At 48.6% G+C, this 25,330-nt stretch overlaps 1 protein-coding gene and 1 long non-coding RNA gene across 11 annotated transcripts in view; one reads left to right on the forward strand and one right to left on the reverse strand.

Moving 5' to 3' along the window:
• PMCA (plasma membrane calcium-transporting ATPase 3) overlaps positions 1–25,330 on the forward strand; it is a 359,676-nt gene that overhangs the window by 122,931 nt on the left and 211,415 nt on the right. The window lies entirely within an intron of this gene.
• Positions 1,733–21,298, reverse strand: LOC139060592 (uncharacterized). The gene is made up of 3 exons (XR_011514951.1): positions 21,218–21,298; positions 19,618–19,680; positions 1,733–1,923 (listed from the first exon to the last, which is right to left on the reverse strand). It is a non-coding gene; the product is annotated as an uncharacterized lncRNA (long non-coding RNA).

Genomic DNA, 25,330 nt, shown 5'->3' on the forward strand with positions numbered 1-25,330 from the left:
GTACAAGAAATCAACATCAACATTTCTTACTTCTTCAACGTTACGCTTGGTGGAGACGAAGAAGACGAAGCTCCGCTCATCAAGGCGGACGCCCGCAGTTCCTCTGGAGCAACCAGACCTCGGGTTCACAGTCCGAGGTCGCGTTCATTGAAGACCGGCGCGAAAGGCGACCGAAGACGAAGACGCAGCGGCGCAGACGCCGTTCTCAGCCCTCGGCGCGGCGAGGGACGCCTGCTGTTCTCGATCCTCCGGAGACGGCCGAGAAGCTCGCGAGCCACCGGTGCCAAATTCCACCACTGGCCCACGTCGTGGTTCGCGCAGATGACAGCAGTCGTCGTCGCGTTCGTCGCGGCAGCTCCGGTCGCACCGACGTACGTGCTACGAGTCACCCAGCCTGCTGCAAAAGGGGCACGCGACTGCCACGCCCTGGACATCGACGACATCGGCAACGTCACGAACATCACCGCTACGCTGCTCGGGAACGGCTCCGATGCCGCATACTTCGCCAACAACAGGCGGGAGACGTGTGCGGCTGTGGTGCGCTGCTCTGGCTCCTCTTTCACCGGCAGCGACGAGCCCGTCCACGTAAGACGGAGTCTCACGCTGGAAAGAAAGCTGGCGAACAGCAAAGTCCGAAACACCTCTCAAAGTCGGTGCCTGGTGCGGGGCCCAAGGAGAAGCAACGCCTCTGCACCAGTTTGCTGCGGCCCCGGAGGTAAAGGAAACAGACAACACTGGGAAAGCAATGTATCACTACCATCGAAAGGGCGGTGGGGAAGTCCTCTGAATAAGTCTGGACAATTTCAGAGCCGCTTATTAAATGTCAGGACTTGACACCACCGCCCTCTCACAGAGAAGCTGGGTTCAGCCAGCAACGACGAAGATCGGTCGCCACAGGTTGAACCTGGTTACGGCTGATTGCCGCTTATTGAACTTTCATTTATATCCCATGTCAATATATGCCAGTTCACACGCCTGCGTCTGTCTCATTCACGTAACAATATCGTCCATGACTGACTGTTTATTCGCACACGTCATTTTATTGCGATTCCCTGGGAATTTCATTGTTCTGAAAGTGCAGGGCCGTGTGTGCTTCTCTTCGTGAGAGCAGCGCTGCTTCCCCGGATGTATAAACAAAAATTTCACTTGAAACCAATGACTGGTGGTTTCTTCAGTTGCGAGAGGCAGCGGAAGTTAGTCGGCCCGGAGTCCCTGCTCCCTGGCGGCTGCCTGTGCCCGCCCCACAACCCAGACCTGCTAGTCCGAGTCGGAGCTGTTCCCCTGTTGCATGAGCCAAACAGTAACACCGCCTATTCGAAATGAACGAGAAAAAGGGGAACCTAAGCGGTCCAATTTTTTGTTTGCTACAACCAGATACGTATCGGCAACAGATAATGAAGTAAAAAAAGCATACAGCAAATTAGTTGCTGAAGTGCAGGACTGATACGCTAAAGGGAATGTGAAAGAGGAGACGAAAAAACTGCTTGCCGCCGATGGGGACCGTATCCGCACATTCTACATGGAGGGTGTGCGTTACACAGCGATAGCTGTGTCATTTTATTACAGGTATCAGTGAGTGAGTGAGTGAGTGAGTGAGTGAGTGAGTGAGTGAGTGAGTGAGTGAGTGAGTGAGTGAGTGAGAGAGAGAGATATGCTATTTATTGCAAGGCAGATATTCTTGCTGGCGTGCACAGTATACCGCTGACTTGATACTCTGCATAGCGAGGGGAAAGTGAATTAAAAGTTTCCAGAAGCGAGTACGGCCGGCGCCGCCGCTGCCTCAGATGCGCGGAAACTAGCGCCATCTTGTGGTAGTGCAAGGAACCCAGTGGTGCTCGCGGGGTGCCCGCCTCCCGCTGCGATTGGTTGAGTTTTTGCCGATGGACACAACAAATGCATTGAGGGTAGCTGTGTACACCTGAGCTGTAAAAAAAAAAAAGGCGTTCTCGGTATACGTCAGACACGAAAAATTCTAAGAAGCAGATGCAGGTGATCGCGCACGCACGCACGCACACACAGGAGTGCGCTCCTACTTCAAATTCGCGCCCGCTCGTCTATTTTGCTGTGGACCTCTACTTGTGGGCGTGCACAGGTCAAGTTCGTTAGTGCCAGATGCAAATTTGGAGGGGTCCGAGTGGCGCGAATGGGTCGCAAACGACTTGAGAGTGCCTAGCTTAGGGGCCCGCACAGAAGGTTATTTTCACCGAGTGCTCCCTGGGCGTCTCCGTACAATGCGCTCTAGACTCTCGTGGACGTGCTTTGTTCCCGCGTTGCCCCTCTCCCCCTCCCCCTTTATAGCAGCGCAAAAAATGCCCCATTTTCCTTAGGATACTCACTCGCGGCAGCACAGAGACAACTTACATTGACAAGTACATCATAATTTGCGTATGAAATACCCCAAGGGCATAAGTTATTGGTACTTCATTTTAAATCGTACATACAATCGAGAAATAATTCACTGACGCTTACGATACCCCCTAATGCGAAGTATGAGCGCACATCTATATACGTGTTTCCGTTTCGCATGTCAATATTTTGTACTATGATTATATCGGTACACAGTTTATATTAGGAAGAGAATGCTGTGAGTAGCGCGCTTTGTTTCCATACAGACGGCGCGCGCACAGCCCGTCTTGCGCGGCACTACAGTTTTCTTCGCACGCTTTCGTTCCACCTACAACGAGAGCGGCCCTTCGTCGCGGAGAAATCGTGCCACCACTGTCAGCGGTGGCAACACCCAAGGGAGCGTCACATCGATCCTTACTCGCAGCCGCTCGCGACCACAACCAGGGCTGGTTCCCAACGTTGCGCTCACTTCTAGGTGCTTTAGCCACCTCTCGCCATCGGCCCTTGCAGGAGCAGTGATCCCCGTCATACACGCTGGTACTACGGACTCACGATGCCGCGGACGAGGCTAGCCCTCCCCTATCTCATGCTACCCCCCTCCCCTAGGAAGCGGCCGCCGACAACTAGGCGAATGCGCAGGTCTTCTCCCCTCCGCTCCTTCTACGCTTTGGCCTAAAACCCCTTAAACTTCGTAAAGTAGTGCCACGCTTTGAAGAATGCCGCCTCCTCCTCGCGCGCTCTGGCCGTGGCCGACGCCGCGTCGCTATTGGCCTAAAAGCATCACGTGGGCCCTCGCACCGTGCATCAGCGCCATTTTTGCTCGAGAAGCATCTACGGAGTGGCGAAAAGCGCATGTCGGGGCCGTTGCTACGCTCGAGCAGTATAGGCGGCGCCACGGTCAAGGAGGGAGCGTGAAAGAGGGGATAAACGAGGAGGATTGAAGGCGGAGGAGGAGAGTGTCGCTACTTTACGAAGTTTAAGGGGCTTTGCCCATCATGCTTTCACTGTAGCGACATCATCCACTTCTCGCGCTTTGCTTTCCTCGCTACGCTCCGCGTTCGCTTTCATCTTTCGCTGTGCTCGTTCGCTCAGTTACGCCGCCGAGGTACGACGCCGACGCTCAACGCAGGAACGAGCGCAGAGCTGCGCTCTAAAATATAAAGCAAAGAACAGGCGGGTAACTTTCACCGCAAAGTGGCGCACAACGCCTCCTCGCTCTTCTGGAAGGAGGGAGTAGAAACATTGAATTAGAAGATAGGAAAAGAAGGAAGGAAAAGAAGGAAGGAAAGAAAGAACCAGACGACTCATCGCAAAGACTAAAGTAATGGAATGGAAAGAAATGAAGTACGGCAGTAGGAAGAAAGAAATGGTGCACATCGCTCTTTTAAAAGAACGTTAACAACTAGACGAAATAAGCACTTGCTGCAAAAAAGGGAATAATTGTTCATGATAAATAGATACATTCGGGCTAAATAAGTAAATAAACAAATAAATAAATAAATAAATAAATAAATAAGCCGTTTACGGATAAACGGATAAAAAAATAAAGAGAACACGTTTGAAGATGCTTAAGATTAACAAGAAAGATATCGTTTGTGCCAAGAGGCGCAATACGACCATTGTCGCGCACGTCGGGCTTGTAGTAAACACCTAACAGGAGGAGCTTGCTATTCGACGCAAGAAAGTGTCGTCTCTCTTTCAAGCTGATCCGCCTCTGGCCTTCGTATCACTCCGCGCTGTTTTGCAACTGCATTGGCGCGACAAGCCGGCCACCTTACCGGCTCTTCTCTCTCTCTCCGAAATCGTGTAAACTTTCCTTGTCACAAAGTGATGTACCGACTCCGCGGGTTTTCTATCGATCCTAACACTGGTTCCTACACTACTACAGATCTTTATTTCCGTTCTTTTTTCTACAGTTGCGCCCGCGCGAACGCTGCCTGTTTATCGACGGATGAAAAACAACAACAATGGGGAGGAAAAAATGCTAGCCAAAAGACACGCCATCCGTCTTAAATTCGTTTCACGAAACGCCTCTGGCACCGAAGCAAGGCTAAGTGTTCGTGAGTGGAGAGCGATATCCTTTACCCTTCGTTACGTGTTTCTTTCTTTTTTTTTTTCATCTGGCATGGCGTTCCCTGTTCTGCGGCTCCAAAATTGAAAATCTGCGGAGAGCGGTCATCGCATCGAGAAGGTTGTGCTTCCGAGACGTATTGACGGCTCGCCGAGGATCGATACTTCATTTCGCGGATCTCCATGAAGGCACTCGAGAAAAAACCGACTCCCGTGCCCGCTATGGTCGTGTGTGTTGATTGTGTGTTTGTGCGTGGGCTTTTTCTTTTTCTTTGCTTGTGTGCGTTTGTTTTCACGTTCTTGAGGGAAGGAAGAGCAGAGAAAGGAAAGGCAAGAAAAGGTCAACCAGACGTACACGTCCGGTTTGCTACCCTACGCAGCAGAAAGGAGGTTAAGGGATGAAAAGAAGAAAGAAAGCGAGAGGTTGGAAGGCACGAGTAGCGGGAACATGTTCGGCTGCCCACCAGAGGAGTGTGTGTGTGTGTGTGTGTGTGTGTGTGTGTGTGTGTGTGTGTGTGTGTGTGTGTGTGTGTGTGTGTGTGTGTGTGTGTGTGTGTGTGTGTGTGTGTGTGTGTGTGTGCAGATGCGGGGATAGGTGGGGGGTTTGGTGAAGAGATTCGGGGATGCGTCCTGTGAACAGTCATTTTCTTTATTATCGCGATGTATGCGGTATGACCTCAGGCGCTATCTACGCGTGGTTTAGTCGGGTTCGTTGCACGACCTCATTGCTTAGATTTGCCGTGCTCGCTTGTTTATTCGTATTATTTTTCAAATTTGAGTGAGTGTTTGTGATAGCGATAATAAAATGAAGCGCTGCGATGAAGTAGCTTCTCTCCATTTTTCTTTCTGGTGAACTATAGTCGTTCGGCGTACTGTTCGAGCTCGGCCTTATATGAGTAAGGTTTCTACTTGTTCCTGGCTAAACCGTGGTGCTTTCATTATCATCACTATTATTGTCGTCATTCATTATTCAGACATCACGAGATATTCGAATTTATGGTGATTTTAAAATGATGAAACTAGACTCATTCCGCTAATGAGCACAAGCTTTTCATTCTCTTTTACTCTACGGTCGCGTTAATTAACTCATTTATTAACTCTGGGTCGTTGTTGACATTTACTTTATTTTCTAATTCACCGTAAAATATTAAATGACAAGGTCGTCAAAAACAGTACAGGAGGATATAGAACGACGTCATTTTTTCTTGATCTGTTTTTTGTTTATATGATTTATCACTAATTTAGCGTATTGGAAGCCCGCTCGCCGTGCTTCGCAAATGAAGACTGCGTTATTATTGAAGGAGCTTTTTAAAGACGTCGACAGCGATTTAAAAATTTTCTGCGGCGCTCTTAATTTGCATAAAACTTAGAAATTAGTGCATACCCTATTCATGTGAAATTTAATTTCGGCACGCTAAGTAGTTTGAAAACGCAGATCGCTTTAGTTTGACGATAAGCAAATAGCGCACCAATTACCACAAATTCATTGATTTCTTACAGTAACCCTATACAACCACCATGTCCTAAATTGTGTGCGTCTCTGTTTACAACCTTTTTGTTAATTTTAATTTTATTTTGAAATTGCATGTGAGAGATAACGCCGTACCGCCTTTCTGTGGTACTTGTGGAAAAGGCGCACGTTACTTACCTGACAAATATCAATGCCTAGGTAGCTAACTGAAAACATAAGCGTCAGATGGTCCATTGAGCGAAAAAAAGCCGGTGTCTGTAGCTTGTAGCACCGAAACGGCATCTAAAGCTGCGACGCCACGTCATGAGAGAGAGAGAGAGATTCTTGTTTGGGAAGGAAGAAACATGGGGTAAAGTGCAGCGCAGTAACTGTCTCTCAGATGAGGACACCTCAACCGTGCTGCACAGCGGGGAAGTGGTAGAAAAGAGTGGTGGAAGAAACAGAGCAGCAGCAGCAGCGGTCGAACCACCGTAGGCGTGGGGAGGGGGCTCAGAGGCGATCGGCTAGGGCGATGTCCTCGGTGAACACCAGAATCGCTCGGAAGAGGCGCTTCTGGCTTGAAATGCAGCCCGTGGGGTGCAGCAGATTGTCTACCGTTGCACAGGGAAGGTTGTGTGCACGGTAGACTTTTGCGAGGGCCTCGACAAATTCCTATTGGCTGCGACATCACGTCACGAGCGCGCCTCGACAAATTCCTATTGGCTGCGACGCCGGCCGCGACACGAGAGTGCCTCGCTGTGGTACATTACTCGCAGCGCAAAACTCGGAAAGAACCGCGTAGCGGCGTTCAGTCGGACATTAATGCTTTCGCATTCACAACTTATAAGAAGCGCTTATAGGTGTCCTCGGATCTTTTTCAATGATCTACTTTAAGTCGCATGTTCCATTCCTAAATTGAAGCCGAGTAGTAGTAAACTCACGTCTGCTTATCAGTAATGACTGCGTCGACTAAACGTATGCAAATACCCAACAACCTAACGGGAGGATGACCGTGATAGCTCAATCTTAGACCATTGCACACGTAATGCAAAAAAAATGTGGATTAGGCTCTTCATCTGCGGCGAATTGCCTTGTCGTTGGAGTTCATTACCCTTTTCTACATGATTTGTAAATTTCAATAGGGAAAAAAACAAGTAATAGTAATTTTTTGCGACTCTGGCGAAGTTTTCAGTAGCGCGTAGAAAGAGCCTCTTCAGTTTATCTCCTTAGTATAAACGCAACCAACATCCGGAAAAGGAAAGCCACGACCGCGTGGTCCAATAGGATGGTTGTCGCACTAGTTGAAAAAAAAAAAGCGAAACGAAAGCTAGATGGCTGGTGCTTGAGAGAAAGAGAGAGAGAGAGAGAGAGAGAGAGAGGAGAGAGAGAGAGAGAGAGAACTGGTACGGTGATAGCGCGCCGACGCAAGGGCCGGAAGAGGAGGTGTGGTTTCGGGTAGCCGTAGCGAGTCGGTACTTGAATCGGGGCCAGCGCATGCGACGACAGCGCCTCGGTTCGAGCAGCGGCGGTCGCTGGCACTGTCGCGTCGTCCCTATCGATTTCCAATTACGCGGTTGCCGCTGTACGCAAATGCAGTTTTCCCGAAGGAGAAGCAAGGCCGTCGCCGTCGGTCGGACACTGCTGCGCTCCCGCGTCCTCTGGTTTCCTTCCTTTCCGCTCCCCTTTCTTCCTCCCTACGGACCCAACGCGCGTCCCCAATCCTTTCCCTTCGCGTTTCGCAAAGTCTCCCCAATCTCCTCATTCCATCGGGCTCCCGCCTCTCTCATCAAATTTTACCCTTTCTCTCCCTTTTCGGAAGGAGTTGGGGTACGGGTGGAGGAAAAGGGGGCGATATTTCCCTCACTCTAGGGAGGGACTCCCTTTTTACACATGCGGCGTTTACTGGGGTGTCGTCTGCTCGCTCTTTGCCTTCTGGTTGAACTGCTGTTCCGCCTCGCTTCGGTGACCACTTTCTTGGGAGATGCTCGGTAAAACGCTGGAAGAAATGGTGGGGGCGGGGGGGGGGGGGTGCGGACGCGTGAGGCAAAAATTGTTTTTGGGTCTTGTTCGCGCCGGTCGTTTGCGACAACGAGCGTGATAGAGAATCCCGTCGCCCTGTATTACGCCGCCGGCGCGAGCCGTCTTCGCTGTAGGGTGGTCAGCCTGTTTGAATGCCGGCCCCGCTACTCGAGGGTCTCTACCCCTCCTTCTTTCCCGCACCGCTGGTGTTTGTGGCCGCTTGCGGCGGGGCTTGTTGCTGAAATGGCGCTTCATGCCAGCGCAGTGGCGGTGGTTGTGTCGCGGATTCTTTTGTGACTTTCGATGATTCCGTTATAGAGGGTGCGAATAGAACAAAGCGAGAACGTAGTGGCAATCAAAATAAAACCTGTTTGGCGCACGGAACAACACGAGTAAGAACTCGGTATAATGTATAATATGTATAATAATGGAGTACACGTATGCGCATATAAAATACAAGCCAAACAGTATGCCTTAAAGCAAGTCATCGAAAAAAAAAACTGAGTATAAACTCTATTTTGTGTGTGTTGGCATTCCTTTTATTAATGCGAAAGCATTGCATGTCTCACGATGCAGAAAATGCGGCGTGGTCAATTGATGGTACCGAAAATGGCCGACGGCGAGAAGAGTAAAAACACGTTAAAAAGGCTCTGAGTGACGTCAAATTTCTCACGGAGAATCCTGTAAACAATGGTAATTAATGGCTTTGAAAAGAAAATTTGGGTCTGGTTGGGAATCGAATCTCACGTCGACATGGGTGAGACGCTAGTCGAGCGTCGCTCTGTTGTCAGCCTTTGCTCGCTAGATTAGTTCTAGCGATTAATCTAACCTGGAGGAGAAAACGCCACAGTTAGCGCAGCACTAAGTGGGATTTAGGTTGGTCTCCTGTTTTCTCCTTGAGTTACCTCGATTTAATGTAGAGTTTTTATCACCAATTAGATAGGTTCTGTTTGTTTGTATACACTATCCATTGACTCCGTAATCCATGTGACCGTGAATTGTGTTGGGTTGGATGATATTTTTCGATGTGCTTTCTATTGACTGCATAGACAATTTGACGCTGGTTTCGTTCAGGTTAGATTTCCCCGCAGACATTCAGTATGCGTCTAACAGGGTTACATCATACAGGATTCAGTCGATCAAATTTCGCGGCGTTCGTGTGATATTACCCTATGTCCTTTTTCCGTTTTTTTTGTTTTATTTTTGTTTTCTCGGCGCGTTCGGAGGGCGCTCCGGAGACGAAGCATTACCGTGATTGCGAACGTGCTTCTCCATCTTTGTGCCGTCGTCGTGTATACGTGGTTCTTGGTGCCGCATTCTCTCGTGAAAAGCATTCGCGAAGACCGCCGCTCTCTTCCGCGGTTCTCGTAACCGGAGCTTTGCCTCGTGGCTAAAGTAGCTTTTCTTTCATTCTTTCGCGGTTTTTTTCAGGAGGGGGGGGGGGGGGAGGGTGCGATATTGTCGGGAGCGCTTGGAAAGAACGCGAAGCACCGACTTCTAGAAAAAATATATATGTGTGTATATGTATATTACGGTATTCTTTACAGGTGTCACGTGCAAAGAGACCTATTTATACTACGCTATGGCTACGTTCGGCTCGTTTCCTGCTCGCCATTGCATTTGTGTCGCCTTCTTTTTTGTTTGTTTGCATGAGATGTCAGATGATGGGTGAGTGAGCGAGTGAATCAACTCGCAAGTCGCGAGTTGATCCTTAGCTTCGTTGAAATGTTCTTCGTTAATGTCCAAGTTTCGACTTCGTAGCAGAATTAACTGCGCTTGAGCGGACGCCCTCGGACATTTTCTCTTTAATAGCCGGAAGTGTAGCTTATTAATCCAGCTCAACCTTCCTTTCTTTTCTAATTTATTTTTTCTCTAGCGTTTCTCTAGCGAGGCGGTCCAGCAAGACGCGATAAAAGGCGCACCCGGCCAATCCCACGACGGGACTGGCAGGTCTAGCCTGCCGGCCCGCGATCGCCCCTCCATATACTGATAGTCGCGTGGTTGATGCCAGATGACGGGTCTCCACGCGACTATCAGTATATTGAGGCGCAGGCTCGAAAACGTTCAAAGATGTACTACCTGCACTCGTTCGCGTATCGCTCAGCCTACATAGTGCGCCAAATGGAGAGACGCTATAGTGACGCGAAGTGACGCTATAGTGACGCGAGAGCGCACGGCTCTCGGTCATGGCCCGCAGAATATTCGCTCACCGTGCTCATGCACTTCGCCGGAAATGCAGTGAATGTTTCGAAAGGATAGCGGCGGGACCAAATTGCGGTAGGGCGCAGAACAGAGCCCCGAGTATACGGGTTCTTTTTTTTTTTTTGCTGTCCCGTTTGATACTCTTCTAGGGAATACTGTAAAACGTTGCAAGCGTGTGGCAACGCAAACGCGACTGTCAAGGCTACACAGGTGCGCCTGTTTGCTGCAGGGCTGCAGTTTCCCGAGGCTGCAGTTTACATGCAAGGCTGCAGTTTCCCGAGGATCGCATCGTACCGCTTGCTTCGACGTCTGTGTTTGCTTGCGCTTCTGCGATACGAAATTTAAACGCAGCTGCGTTGCGGATATCGTTACTGCGCCGCATTTTTAAAGGCGCGCTAAAGAGAAAACGCGCCGGAGAAAACGCAATGAGCCTCCTGGGCACGTTCACGCCAGGCGTGTCATCCATGTCGAGTCAAGTATGGTATTCAACTTATGTTACGCTCCTGAATTACGGCGGTAAGTCTGTTTTTACTGATAAAGTATTCGTTCCAAAAACATATTTTTCTTTTTTTCTTTTTTGTAAAATGCCGTACCAGGTTTAATATTAGAAAAAGACAGCGAACACTTTTTTTTCGCCGTACGTCACTGTCGCGTCATCGATTTCAAAGTATTTTTTGGTATTTGAGCCGTTGTTGCGCCATATAACTTCTCGAATCTTTCTAAGTTCAGTTTTTGGCTCCTTTGGAATACAGTGAAGTCCATCTTGTATAGTCCAAGAGAGAGAGAGAGAGAGAGATAAAGAGGAAAGGCAGGGAGGTCAACCAGATATCGGTCTCCGGTTTGCTACCCTACACTTGGGATGGGAGATAGGGGTTAGAAAGAGGCCAGAGAGGAAGACGTAAAAAAAAAAAAAAACACGCACACACGGAAACACACACACACACAAGAGGCGTTCCAGTTAAAGTCATTCACACAGGCCGGTAGATCGCAAAAAGGGCAATAGTGCTTGCACGGCCTTCTTCTGTAACGGTAGGTCCTTTCTATGGTGTAAAATTCTTTTTTCTGATAGCGGTTGGTCGTCCAGCTGGTCAAGTTCGTAGCGAAGGCATTCTCTCTGTGGACTGTACTGAGGGCAGGCGCACAATGTATGGTCAATTGATTCCTCGTGGCCGCAGTGGTCACAGGTTGCGGTGTCGGTCATCCCTATGCGGAATGCATAGGCTTTGGTAAAGGCAACGCCCAACCAAAGTCGATATAAGAGCGTGGAGTCTCCACGGCGAAGCTATGATGGCGCTCGAAGACTTAATGTGGAATCAAGTGAGTACAGTGGCGTATTTCTTAAATGTGGCTCATTCCATTGCGACGCGGTGCACTGCCGAGCAAGTAGGCGGAGCTGTACACCGGAATATGGCCTACCCGTTTACCTGTCAGTTACCGTTTGTTCGCAACTCCATCCTTAGCTTCGTTGAAATGTTCTTCGTTAACGTCCATGTTTTGACTTCGTAGCAAAATTAACTGCGCTTGAGCGGACGCCGTCGGACATCTTTCTCTTTAATAGCCGGAAGTGTAGCTTATTAATCCAGCTCAACCTTCTTTTCTTTTTTAATTTATTTTTTCTCTAGCCTTTTTTTATGTACCTTGTTTTAATGACTCGTGTGCTTGGCGGGCTCCGTACGCTGCGTTGTCGCGATCGTTGCGATAGCTCTTTGCTTCACAGCCGAAATCGAAGTGTGAGGCTTTTGTTCATATCTCTTGCTGACTTTTTATTTCTGTTTCTTTCGTCTCCTTTGTTGCGCGAACGCGAGTGTTGTCGAAGAAAAAATAAAATACGGAACGTCTGAACGACGTGGCGCCGTGCGAATGACGTCCGTATACGCTGCTCGGAATTGAAATGAAATCCGTGTCATTGTGTTGACTACGCTTATTTGCAGCAATGCTGGCGACCCTGGTTGTGCCTCACAGTTATGTGGGATACCAATAGAGAGAGCGAAATTATAGATGGCCGAAATAACGGGTCCGGAAGACATAAGCCTCAAAGGACTGTCGGGTAACGACTGGTTGCATGATGAACTCGTCAACCCTTCCTTATAAGATGAAAAGCTGCGTTCTGGTAGTCCTTTCCTACGATGTCGAAGCTTGGACATTAACAAAGAACATTTCAACGAAGCTAAGGATGGAGTTGCGAACAAACGGTAAATGACAGATAAAAGGGTAGGCCATATTCAGGTAGATATTAAGACGGACGAGTGGAATTGCGTGGATCAAGTAACTTGGAGAACAGGTGTCGATCGGCCTGCTATAGTAGCACGAGTTGGGTTTCAAAGGAAGGGCGGCAAGATATCAGATGGAATGACAACGAAGCTCGTATGAATTTGATGACGTCGGTGGACTCGAGAAAATGATAATTAGAGACGCCGGGAAGAGGCCTTCGTCCACTGCAGTTAACCAAAGTCGGTGGTTGTGATAATGATGGTAATGAGTACGATAACGATGGTGATGGTGAGTAGAAACAGGGAGAGCCGGATCCGAACTCTTGTCCAGCGCCAGTGTGTTCTTATCAATTAAAGTATTTGTTCTATTCTTTTTTTCCGGTTTCTCCTCCAGAGTATCGACAACCCTTCTCCTACGTTCCATTGCCTTGTTTTCATGCGCTTTAGCTCAAGTAGCCAGCTCGTTAGGACTCGCGAGCTTCCTTCGTCACGCTCGGCAGTTTTTTTTTTTTTTTGTCCGCGCCCGTATCGACGTCCTCCTCTCGAACAAGAAAAAGAGAAAGGGCAGTTGACGAAGACTTGCGAAATGAACTGAGTAGATGCGAAGGAAAGAAAGAAACGGCGAATCGCCCTCTGCGGAGACACTGGCAAAACAGAGAGAACTCTCTCTCTCTCTCTCTCTCTCTCTCTCTCTCTCTCTCTCTATCCTGCATTGCCGGGGTTACGCTGGCGTCATTTCCGGTGCACCGTTGGTAGGAACGTAACCTCCTCCTCTCCTGCGCATTCCTTTTCACTTTGTTTCTTGACTCTTACTCTTGTATATAAGCTCCTTTTGCCATCGATTTGTTTGGTCGATTTTCTCGTACGGCTCTCTTTTTTCGTTCCTCTTTGCTGTCCCGTTTATTGTTCCTTCCGCTCTTTCCTTATGCGTGTCTTCTTCCTCTTTAGTGAGTGTTTCTGTGCTGTACATGTTTTTTTTTTCTGTTTTCGGTCTAAAGATGAGTAGCGCTTTTGCCTGGGTTATTCCCGAGAGTGCGGGTATTCGTTGCTAGACTGCGAGACTGAAGCTGCGGACTGTACACTAGTTTGGTGCAGTAAGTGAAGCCTATATAAGCCTAGATTACGTGCGCGATCGTACGTGAACTTCGTTATCTTGACGATAGGCGAGTCCTCCGTTCCTTTGTTTCTGCATGCATGCAGATAACTGAGGGCAATTTGAAGGTCTGTCAACCTGACCAGACTTCACCGGGAGGGAAAAAAAATAAATGAGACAGCCATGACCCTTGAGGCGTGTGAGAGGGAACAGCCGAATCTGTTCGAGCAAACGGTCACTTGTGACGCCATGGATTCCAACCTGAGACTTAAATGTGTACGAGGTAGGTTTGACAGTGAACATTTAGTCCTGTGCATGTTTTTGTTACCGCGGTAAGGGAAGTACCTGCGATAAGCAGCGCTAGTGGCAGTGGAGAGTTCCTGCCTCGTCACACCATATCCGCTGTTCCGTATCCACTGTTCCGTATCCGCTGTTCCGTATCCGCCGTTCCTTATAATGCGGTTATCCACTGCCTCATATGTGCCCAGCTTTGCTGGGTAGTGAGATCGCTGGATGGTAAGCTCGTACGGTTATGCGGAAGGAATTAAGTTGTGACACTGTGTTCAAACTACGAACAACTTTCTTTTTTTTTTACAATAAGCGATATTTGCAGGTGTAAAGGTACCCGCAGCTATTGAAAATATACTGTGACGAAACCATAACAGACTCGTTTTTCTTGTTTTCTTTTTGGTGGGAGAATTGTACAGTCGCGGTCAAAAATACGCGGCCCACGGCTCCAGTCGGCGGAGCGGCCGCGAGCCGCACCGCGGCGCTCGCGTCGGCGCTGCGAGAGTTTGCGCTCTGACGACAGGTATCTCCCTCGCTATCTCGAAACAGCTGAACGATGCACTTGAACTTTATCAACCGTGTTACGTATCCGCCCGAGAGCGAGGGAGATACCTGTCGTCAGAGCGCAAACTCTCGCAGCGCCGACGCGAGCGCCGCGGTGCGGCTCGCGGCCGCTCCGCCGACTGGAGCCGTGGGCCGCGTATTTTTGACCGCGACTGTACGTCACAAGAGGTATATTGAGGTATTCAGTTACACTTCATTACATGTACGCGAGGTTAACTATGTACTGCCTGTCCGTGTTCAGAGCATATCACTGTACTCTCCGATTCTGTTCTCCGACACTGATCCGTCAATGATGGCTTTGAATGTCGGCGCACTGTTTATAAAGCCATCATTTCTTCTTCTTTAAAAACTGTTTTACTCGATCCAAAATGCCGTATGACATGAAAACGTTTTTATAGTACTGTGGTTAAACACGTCACCGCCAGATGGCACCCACCATAAGCGCAGCGCTTCACATTACACGAAAGAGGTGAGCCCTCCGTTGTATTGTTGAAAATCGACCAAAACTCATTTTCCGACAAAAAAGAAAGCCTTGTCAGCGCAAATTATATTCTCGTTTAATTTAACAGAATCGCAAACGCCTTTCTAATACCCTCACAATACCCCGACGTTTCTACGAAAAAAGAAAGGAAAAAAAGAAGACGTGAAAATATTTTCACATTTTACCGTTGTATGAGTCTAAGTAAAAAAATTAAGGCGCTTAAAAGCGTTATCTTCTTGCGAGCCGAGGTATAAACCCAGCCTAGCCTTGTCGAGTCTTAGTCGTGGTTGAAGGTCTGTAGGCTGTGTTCTCACCTTTATTAGTATAGTGCATAACATGAGGTCACGAAGCTGCGGCCCTCGGTGGCTTGAGTCGGTTGCGGTGCAGGCAGAAGAGATGGGTCGTCCCTGTTGAGTCACGTGACCTTAAGGAAGTACACCGGAGCTACGCGGAACACTAACCCTACGGCTTTCTTCGGAAGAAAGAATCGGCACCCACGTCAAGTGTTCAAGATGTTTTTACCGAAGTTTGTTGTTAAAAGCTATGAATATAAAAAAAATAAGACTTTATTTGTCAGATGAATTTGCGCACACCCCGTCATACGTGTTTGAGAGCTCTTGAAAGCAGCTTGTTGCGGTGCCCTATTCGTTTACCAAACATATTTTATCCTTATACCGAGTCTCTACGCTTGCTGCATTCGGTGAGAACAAACGAGCTAATATTCGGGGAGCAACAGTGAGCTAAAGGAGCTTCCCATTTTCATCCTTGTAACAGCGGTGCGTCTACCGTTCTTGCTGCAAAATTTCTTCAAAATTAATAATTCCGAAGTTTTACGTCAAAAAGCCAAATATTTTGTTATTTTGTTGAAGTGAGGCTCCGGAATAATTTTGACCAGCCGGGATTGGTGAACGACCGCTGAGTCCCGGGGAAAAACGAAATTTAAAAGTTTGGTGCGGCCTTTAGCTGACTGGACGTCGCCACTCATAGCTCCTGCAGTACTGCAGCGTTTTAGTGGGACTTAGCGTATAATCGCGTCGCCGTTGAGCGTTCGCGTCGTGCTTTGTGAAAGAAGACGAAATGAGAGAGCAAAATAAAATAAAATAATAGGACTCGACGCTCCGCATAAAACGGTGCGCGCACTCTGAGGAATTCCAGAGCGCCCCTTTTGAGTTTGAAACGCCGCTCGGAAAAAGCCGTATAGCTGCTGGTATATCCGGAAAACTTTTCAGGCTGTGCAAAGCTTCTCTTTCTTTGCTATCTCCCACTTCACGGTTTTGTCTTTTTTTTTTTGGTTTGCTAGTAGCCGCTTAGACGATTTCCTGGCTGGTCGAGTATTATGTCACGTTACTTTTGCACGCTTCATTACCTTATTTTTGGTCGTGGCGGCGCGAATGCGGGCGATGAAGACGTGAGCGCAGAAAGAAGGCCTTTGTTATTCGCCCTCGTTTTCGCTGCGCCGAGGTATGCGGCGAATTTGTTGAACGTGACACACGCGCTGTATGTACACCGCTCAAGCGGGAGTCACTGCGACGGAAAATAAGAGGCGCGGTGCCGGGACGTTCGGCTTTAAATAAATTGCTGGCAACGGCGAGGTTCGCGAGGGTTGCAATGCGGGCTTGTTGGTCGCGCATCTTGGATAGGCGTACGGTAGCGCGATTGAAAGACAGGACAAGACAGGACACGAGTGTTGGAAATTAGCGCTGTGTGTGTGTCCCTGTGTGTCTTCTTTTGTCCTGTCTTTTAATCACCCCTCCGTACACCTGTTCAAAATGGCGAGGTGCAGGACGTGGGTGGCGAGGTTTTGTAAAGGGAGACTGGTCCCTCATGTCGCGTATTCTTGCTTTATTCAAGTTGTCGTAAATGAGGCTGGGACTTTCTTTTTTAAAAGTGGCAGTCCCGAGTGTATGACCTTCCCGAGCCTTGCAATCTGCGGAGGATCTTCGAAACGTATGCGTTCTTTCTTGGCTCGTGGAAGGGCGCAAAGTGTGAAGCGCACTTGAAACAGACGAGAAGGAAATTAAGAAACAAGTACGCAAGTCTGCTAGCGCTCGTGAGCCACTACTTCATTGCTGGATGTGGCCCTAAAATGGTGCTTGGTCGCCACGTATAGTTTTGCCGAAGGCAATGTTGATGCAGCTTTCTAGCCTCTCCAAGAAGTCGAACTGAACGTGTCATACCCAAAAATATTGCAGACCTGACAGGCTGCAGTTGAGTGACGAATTACTTACTGCATTGCGCGCGAGTCATTGACGCCACGTCAGCGTGCGTACAGTTGTGCCTCGGGCCACTGTAGGGCCACTGTAGTTTGTAACATCGCTTGAAACATTCCAGCAAATTTGCTGACACCCTCTAAGTACTAGAGGGGACTCCTGCAATATGATGCGTGTTTCGTTTTGAAGTGATTGTGCATGTAACATTGACCAGCCCTTCCCCTACCCTCCCAACAAGAGAGAGAGAGAGAGATAGAGAGAGAGAAAGGGAAGCAGAACCATGCATAAGCCGTATCAATATTTTAATCGCACGCAGGTCGTTATCAAGAGATTAGAAGCCATAGCGCTCGTGACAACACGTGTAGTATAGCTGCACAGTGCAGCAGATCCTGTGTTAACTACAGCTGCTCCAAAGCACCAGAGACTGAAGGACACGGCGCTCGTCAATTCTGTTAAATCCGGGCCGGCTACAAAGCCTATCACCCTTAAGGTTGTCTTCGCCGCGCTTTTCAAAGACAGTACACGTTTTTGCTCCTGCGAGCCGTGCCACTTTGATGCCATTTAAACTCGGCAAATCATGTGGGAAAGAAAGTGTTTCTTTTTCCGCAAATGAAGTGGGACAGTAGACTTTAGGATTAAGCTGAAGGCAGCTTTCATAGAGGAGTAGCAGATGGAAGAACTACAGGCGATGGCTACAGCAAATCGAAACAGGGTGCACATGTGTACAAACACTGATGAATAACTAATGGAATGTTGTTATGCGCGCATCATGTGAAATTAAATAATTGAACTCTTCTATGGAAGCGATAGGGATGGCATGTGGTCGTGCACTGCAGACCCAAACTCTGAAATTTCAATGCAAAAGGATAGACAGTTGGGCGAGTTAGTACGGTAACATGATTTTGGCTTCTAGCGTGAAGTTAAACACGGTCCTGTCCTGTCTGCTGCTTTCTGTGTCCGTGTTTCACTTCGCGCTAGAAGCCAAAATCATGCTCTGAAATTTCATTGCTTCAATAGCGCAACCTTATGAGATCGTGTTTCTCGACACTACCCAGGTCAATCGAGAGGAACTGTGTTCTTTGCCGGCATTGATACACCCATGATTATTTATTTATTTGTTTATTTATAGCGATGACTAATGTTACTGCCGTAGCAACACTGATTAAGCACATGTTACTTCCGTTGTGTGGGCTATCACCTCCAAAACGAAGGCAGTGAGTGAAGTGGGCTTCTCCCCACAAACGCTCATGTTGCGAAGAAGCCATTTTTGGTGGACGCTTTATTATTATTATTATTATTATTATTATTATTATTATTATTATTATTATTATTATTATTATTATTATTATTATTGCGAATGGGACTACGCGCGCATGAAGAGGCAACTATACCTAAGCTATCGCCTGTAAGAGCAGTTCACCACTACTGGAGACGACGCTATGCTTCCTGGAGTTTAGAGGAATGTGTAAAAAATACCAGGCGTGGGGTAATCGTTATTTTAAAGCAATATATGCTGTTGATCGAAAGGGCATCACAACTGTATATTAAATAACTACATTAGCATGACTGGTTTTATCGTCACCGCTTTCATCATTGCTTTATGCAGCATGAGAAGCACATGGTGTCCTCGCCGCTGACCCATAGTCCGTACCTTCGTCACACCGGCAGTTTCTTTTAGCGTTATTTTCCTCTGGCGTGGCAGAAATTTCGCAAACTCCGTTTTAATGTAGGTGCCCGAGAAAAAGAAGCAGTGTGATACATCACAACTGTTTAAGGAGAATGTGCGTGTCTGGGTATCGACAATCCGATTTTGCACGTGGTAGTAAGTTAGTTATACATAGTTTTTCTACGGGTTCGTGAAGGCTCTTGTCGGAAGCGTCTTGTGTGTCATATGTGCCTCCGAGATGCGTGGTCACGTAAAATAGTACTTGCGACAACAGGGTATCTACTCTTAGTGTATTCGCAGTTTGTATCACCTCGTCCGAAGTGCGTCATGGCTGATTACCCCATGAGGAAAACAAAAAGAAAACGGACCGAGAAAGGTGCAAAGGTATGCACTGAAATCGTCTAAGCAGCAGCAGCTGACATTCATCAAGGGTATGCCAGAATGCGCCACAAGACCCCTCTACCGACGCTTATTATTATTCATATTTGTTTTCTCAACATAGAAACGTTTAGACCGAAAAGCAAAAAAAAAAGATGCAGAAGAAAAGGTTCTGCTTGGAAATGCTGATTATTATTATAGGTTATATAACGGCTGGATTTTAATCACAACGGCAAGCTTTGCGAGCGCGCCTGTATACTGTCGCTTATTTACTCTCTACTATTTCTTTAGCTTGTTGCGAGCCGTGCAACTTTGTCTTTAATTCTTTTTTGACCAAAGATGTATGAAAGGTGAATAGTACCGTGCCGGCAAACATTCGAAACCAATGCGGGACATTCGTATACATACATTCCCATTAAAAACGACCAAGGGCTGTGTTTTCCTCATCGCTGAGGGCGCTAAACAAGCGTAGCGCGAGGGCCCCACTTGGAGCTGGCTGCGCTCCGCGACTTCCACAGTGCGTCAACGTGGGATAGAATTTCGAAAGAATTCGGCGGAGTGTGTCATAAGCAGAAGAGAGAGAAAAGACCGCGAAAAGAGAAGTGGAGAGAGAGAGCCGTGCGTTGGAGAACATACTCACAGAACACGTGGTATACCGCAGGCATCTTTTCATGGACGCGGCGTTGTGAAGTGCAGGGTTGCGCTGGTCGATAAAGGAAATAAAAGTGGAGAACAAAAATTAGAAAGGGACAGAGGAGAAAAAGACACTCAAACCTCAACGACGAAGGCGTCCGTACTTGAGCCGAGCGCGCGGCGCGCGGTGCTTTTGATTTTGGTTAGACGCCTCCCTTTCTTGTTCGTCTCGCGTTTTTTGCCTTCTTTTGGGGGGGTGGTGGGCTTTGTTGTAAGCAGCTGGGGATGCTCGCAATCGCGTTTGCGGCAATTGAATGCTGCCTCTTTTCGGCTCTAGTCCCCATCCTCCCCTTCCCCTGTCCTCTCCCTGCGCTCCTTGCGGATGTACTGCCTCCTCGGTCGTTTCGGCCTCTCTGGTCAGACCTCGGCAATTCGCGAACGTCTCTCTCTGCCTTGTGCCCAGCCTGCTATTTCGCGGTTTCGCCCTTGTATTTCCCTGTCGATTTTCCTGTACCTTCGCGTTTACTGGCCGCAGCAACACGCCCGTCCCCCTCCCTTTCTCCCACCCTTTCCTTCCCGCCAAATCCCACTCCTGTAAACCTTCGCAGCAGCGTTCTAAAGGCGGCGGGGTTCGTCAGCCAATCGTGAGAGAGAACCCACCTGCGCGCAATGTTCGTTCGCGTCGGGCTTTGTACACTGCTCGGTACTCTTAACAGCACTCCGCTAGATCGATCTTGTGGTGTGCTTAGAACGCTAACGATTCATTAATCAATCTGCGTAAGCGTGAGAAAATTCCATATTTTATGATGTTTCGAAATAATGTTTCACTGGATTGAAAGCCAAGGTGCGTGCTCCGGCGCATGACACTGTCCGCAAGATGCATCAGACGACGCTGCGGGAACGTGTACACTGGCACGGTCACCCACTGGATTGCATGACCTCGAGTGTGGCTTCCACTTCGGTGGAACATTGCTTTAAGACGGAGCTTAGAAAACTAGATTTTAATAAAATGTAGTTTTATAACAGCCGTAGCGTCCAAATGAGCTGTTACTGGCGATAGTTGTGCTCAACTAGTAGGGGCCGTACTCACTGTAACGTTGTATAGCTCGGCGCTAATGGCGCGCTGCTTGACAAGGACGTCAAACGTTCTCAGTGCATAGAGGTATCCAGTGCTCTGATTGTCTAATCTTGGGTCCAAGTAGGGTCCCCGTTTCCGCGCTTTGTTACGGTTACATTATAATGAAGTTCACCGTTTCGTGCTAATGTGCTTAGTTGCGTGGGCACATAAAAAGGATTATTTGCAGTGTGTATGCTACCGCCTGCATAACGCAGGTGAATGAAGCGAGCTTCTCCGCAGAAAGCATCTTATAAAGGCATAGCCAACTTCATGGGAGACGTTTTTTTTTTACCTAGTCACGCACGCACGTAGGGACAGCTTTAGGGGAGCTTAACGGCAGACGTACTGTGTGATTTCGTATTTTATTGAGTAGGTGCAACAGACCAATTTGCCTCGCATCCACGCGCGCGTAGAGTGCGCACATTGGATGAGCGCGCTTATTGAAAGCGCCGGCGTTATTGTGAGACTAACTATGCCGATTTTGACTCACCAATAACTCGCGATAGCTTGTGAATCCTCTGAAAGCTGCATCGTGGGACGTGAAAAACCTGGTCTGACTTCTGACATTCCTGAAGGAAGAGGCGGAAACACGCACGAAATGATCATAAAAATAATGCGAGTAGGAAAAGCGAATTTGCTTCTAAACGATGACCTGAATGGAGTTATATATAGAGAGGTCGCGCGGGACTTAATTTGCAGCAGTATATGTGGCCGGGATCGCTATCGCGTCAAATTGGCCCAGTATGACTGCCTCTTTTTTCGACTTCGTTTGATCGTCGCAAAGTTGGTTCCGCGGTATATATACGCTCTATCTCTTCTAAGGTCGCCAGAGGGAGGCGTCGTAAACAGCGCGGAAATTGCGGAGGTGAAGCAGAACCGTTAAAGTGCAAGAAGCAACCCCAAGAAGGAGCTAGCAGCGCGACGTGTTCCGTAAAAGCCGGCTAGAGGGAGGAAGAACGATAAGGGTTGCGAGAATTGGGTACTGAAGGGATGAAAGCGAAGTGGGTTGGAGGGGCGAGGGGAATGTTCCCAGAAAGATCCTAGAAAGAAGAAGTTGACTTTATGTGCCGTCGACAGAGGGCGTTTTGAGATACCCCACCGCACGTCGTCAATGGGGAGAGAGATTGTGCGATCTTAGCGCCACCGGAAGTGGGCGTGGCGGGCGGTGGTGGCGGCGGCGTCAAAAGGCGGCGACACCGGAAGTTCAGAGGCGCAGCGCCGCGACAGTACGTAGAAGCGACATCGCACGCTGCTTCGAATTCGTGGTGCGCGGGGACCCGCTCGATACCGTTCTTTTCTCATCCTTTTTTTCCCCCTTTCATTCTTTGTTACATTTCGATGTTATTTCGTTTTATATTTGTCCCTCCACTGCAGCACCTGCGCAGCTGCAGGTCACACGGCGCGCGCGCCGGTAACGTTGTGGTACTGTGTGCGTGCTTCTGTGTGTGCCCACGTGAGTGTGTGTGTGTTCGCACGCCCGCGTATACGCCACGGGCGTTGGTGTGCCGTGCCCGACCCTCCAGGCATCGCGCACGGCAGAAAAAAAGAATGAAAGAATAACGCAGGAAGGAGAGGAACTAAGGGAAAAGGAGAAGCAGTGGAGAACGAAACCATGCACACACATATATATAGACAGAGAGAAAGGCCTAGCGGGAAAAGGAAGGTAGCCGTGAAAAGAGAGACATCAAATATATAAAGAGCCGTTCCTTTTGGCCCGAGCGCAGCGCAACACCGAAAAACTGCGTCCGCTAGAGTTGGCATCGTTATTTCTGTGCTTTGCGTTTTGTTCCTCGTCGTTTCCTCGCCACTTTTTTTTCTTTCGTGCTTCTCTTCGTTTCGTGTCCCTTTTCGTCAATTCCTCCTTTCCTTGTTGTGTTTTCCTTTCTTTCCCAGTGCGTCGCTTTGCGCCGTTCGCGTGAAATGTCGCGGGGAACGTGATTCTACAGTAGCTATGCGTTATTTCACCGCTCTCCTCCATCCCAAGCTCAGGCCCCCTTCACTGTGTTCCTTTTTCGCGTCCTCTTCTCTGTTTCTCCTTCACGCCTTGCACTCTCCTTCTTTCGGTCTTTATTTATTTATGCAGGCGAACCGACTGCGAATCCGAGATACTTTATCTCCCTTTGTCACCATCTTTCTGTTCCTACTGTTACGCCTCCCCCAACCACCTTTTTTTTTACCGTTCTGTTTTTTTTCTCTTTTTATCTTCTTGGTATCAGTTTTCTTCTTGGTTTCCCTTTCCATGCGGGAGTTCTTCCATGACGCCTTTTTCTAGCGCTTGAGCCAGTGCTCTTAGGTATTTCCCTCCTTGGAATACCAAAGCGTCCTCCCCCACCTTCTGTCTTCTTGCAGTTCCCTGAAACACAGTGTCTTTAATCGCCTGCTCAAGAGTCGTTAAACTTAGTATGATTCGGGCTGCGAGATTCCTTTTCCTCAAGAAGTCCCGTGTCAGGATTCACCGCTGAATGATTACAGGCGGCGTATGCAAACGTGGGTCTTGTAACGGTACGATTTTGTAAAAGTGCAATTTATCATCCGGTGCGGTCTCGAGAAAGCTTTTCTTTTCTTTTTTTTTTCTTCAGCGGGGCAGCGTGTCACTAAGGCTCGCGATCGAATGAGCATTTACCGAGAGTGATGCTGACTCGACTTCTTTGGCTTGTACCGCTTGCGGCGAGCGGTCCGTGTGTTTCTGTCAGTTCTCGTAATTTATTGCGCCCACCGGGACGGCGTTCAGTACCTGTCGTGTTGTTTGTCCCTGCAATTTAGACCTTGCTTATAAAGCGCCTTTTGCGAGGTCTTTGCAAGATGTCGTTATTTTCGTTTTCCCCAATCGCGTAAGCTCGAATGTGTTCTCTTTGTAGTGATTGCTCTCAGATATATGGCTCCACAGATGCAATCTAGTAATTCAGATTTTTTTTTTTCGGTAACCTCGTGTCGGCCCCCAAAGCGTGCCGAGTGCGTCACCGAACGTTATCTCTGAACGTTGCTTTCGAGCATGTTTTGTCATCCGTACATATCAGCCCACAAATAATACACTCTAAGACAGCTATGGCTTTCGCCGCATTGTTTGCCCTAAACAGCTATTACATTTGCTCCAAGACGCCGTGCAGACGAAGCTTGATTTCTTTACCTTTCTGGCCACGCTTAAGCCTGAAGCATGGAAACGATCGTGCTACCTTAGTCCTTCATATACAGAGCATTCTGTTCCCTTCCTCAATCTTGGTTGTGTTCCGTTCGGTCTTGCTTTGAATCGCTCACTCCTTGGCCTCCGCTCGACGAAAGCTTGCTTTCGCGTTGCCCGAAGAACAGGCTTCAGTCATATGGCTATATTTGTGTTCGACAAATATTTTTAAAACCTTTGACATACGTGATTGTCATGGAGGATTACGTGATTGTCATGGTGCTGTGGCGGAAGGTGACGACATGAGTAATCTGACTAGGCCTCTAGCACTAGTACCATTTTTGCACTAGCAGAGGATAAATACCAAGAACGTGTACTGTAAGAGCATTCTAGAAGACAGTTTACAGCATGCAACGAGATCATATAGGTTTTGTAATACGATGTACACATTTACAGGAAGGTCATACAATAAGTTTGCCTAGGGGATCAATGAAAGTTCTGGTAATTCACTGTGTGAAAGAGAGAGAGAGAGAGAGAGAGAGAGAGCAATTCCAAGCTTCTCCTTACGTTTTGTACCGTGCGCGGGCTATGCGCTCGAGTTTCGTGTATGTAATAATGCAATCATCTTTACACTCAATTTTTCCTACTGACCAGTAAGCTTCTCGCGCTGGCGGTTTCTCATTGCCTTCCTTTCTTATTTTCTCTTATGTATCCTTCGTTCCTTCTCTTTGTTTACCTATTTGTATTTGTTGGCTAGCATTCTGGGACAGCCGGCCCTTTGCTGCGCCAACTGCCCATGCTTCGCAGCTAATAAAAAAACGTCGACGACCACCGACGGACACGGCGTGAAGAAAAGTTCTACGTACCTTGGCGCGGCGTTCCAAAGCAGAAGCACCGCGCGCCCTAGAAGCCACGGAGCGCGCTCCGCCCGCGTAGAAGCGGCTTGACGTTCGCTTCTTGTTCGATTTATTGTGAGTCCCCCCCTCCTACCGACTAAAGGCCCACTTCTTTCTCTCCTGTCTCGCACACGCGCCTCGGAACATTCATCTTCCCTCCGCTCCCTCGTGGTTTCTCGTCGCCTTCGTCTTTTTTTGTGTTTGTATTCCCGATTTTCCTCGTTTCATTCATTTACCCACTTCTCTCTTCTTCCCTCAGTTTGCCGATCTCTTGCCATCCCTCGCTCCTCTTGCTCCTCCGCTTCTGTTCCGTTCGATCTCGGCTCTTCCTGCCGCCGGCGGCGGGCGCGCTTTTGTGTCTCGCCCGGTAACCTCCTCTCTTTAGTTCCTCCGTTTCGCGCAGGCTTCGCGCCCCCCGCTGCCCTCCCCCTTTCTCCACCTTGGCCTGGCGCTCCTCTCCGAGCCGGTAGGTGCCGCGGCGCGCGGATCCCGTGTTTTGCAGCGATAACTTGTTACGGGGTGGGTCTTCGTAGCTCCGATTCGTGGCGTAGGTTCGTCGCCGTCAGAAAGAGAAAGAAGATGGGAAAGG

Source organism: Dermacentor albipictus, chromosome 5 (genome assembly GCF_038994185.2).
Source record: "Dermacentor albipictus isolate Rhodes 1998 colony chromosome 5, USDA_Dalb.pri_finalv2, whole genome shotgun sequence".
Lineage (NCBI taxonomy): Eukaryota > Metazoa > Arthropoda > Arachnida > Ixodida > Ixodidae > Dermacentor > Dermacentor albipictus.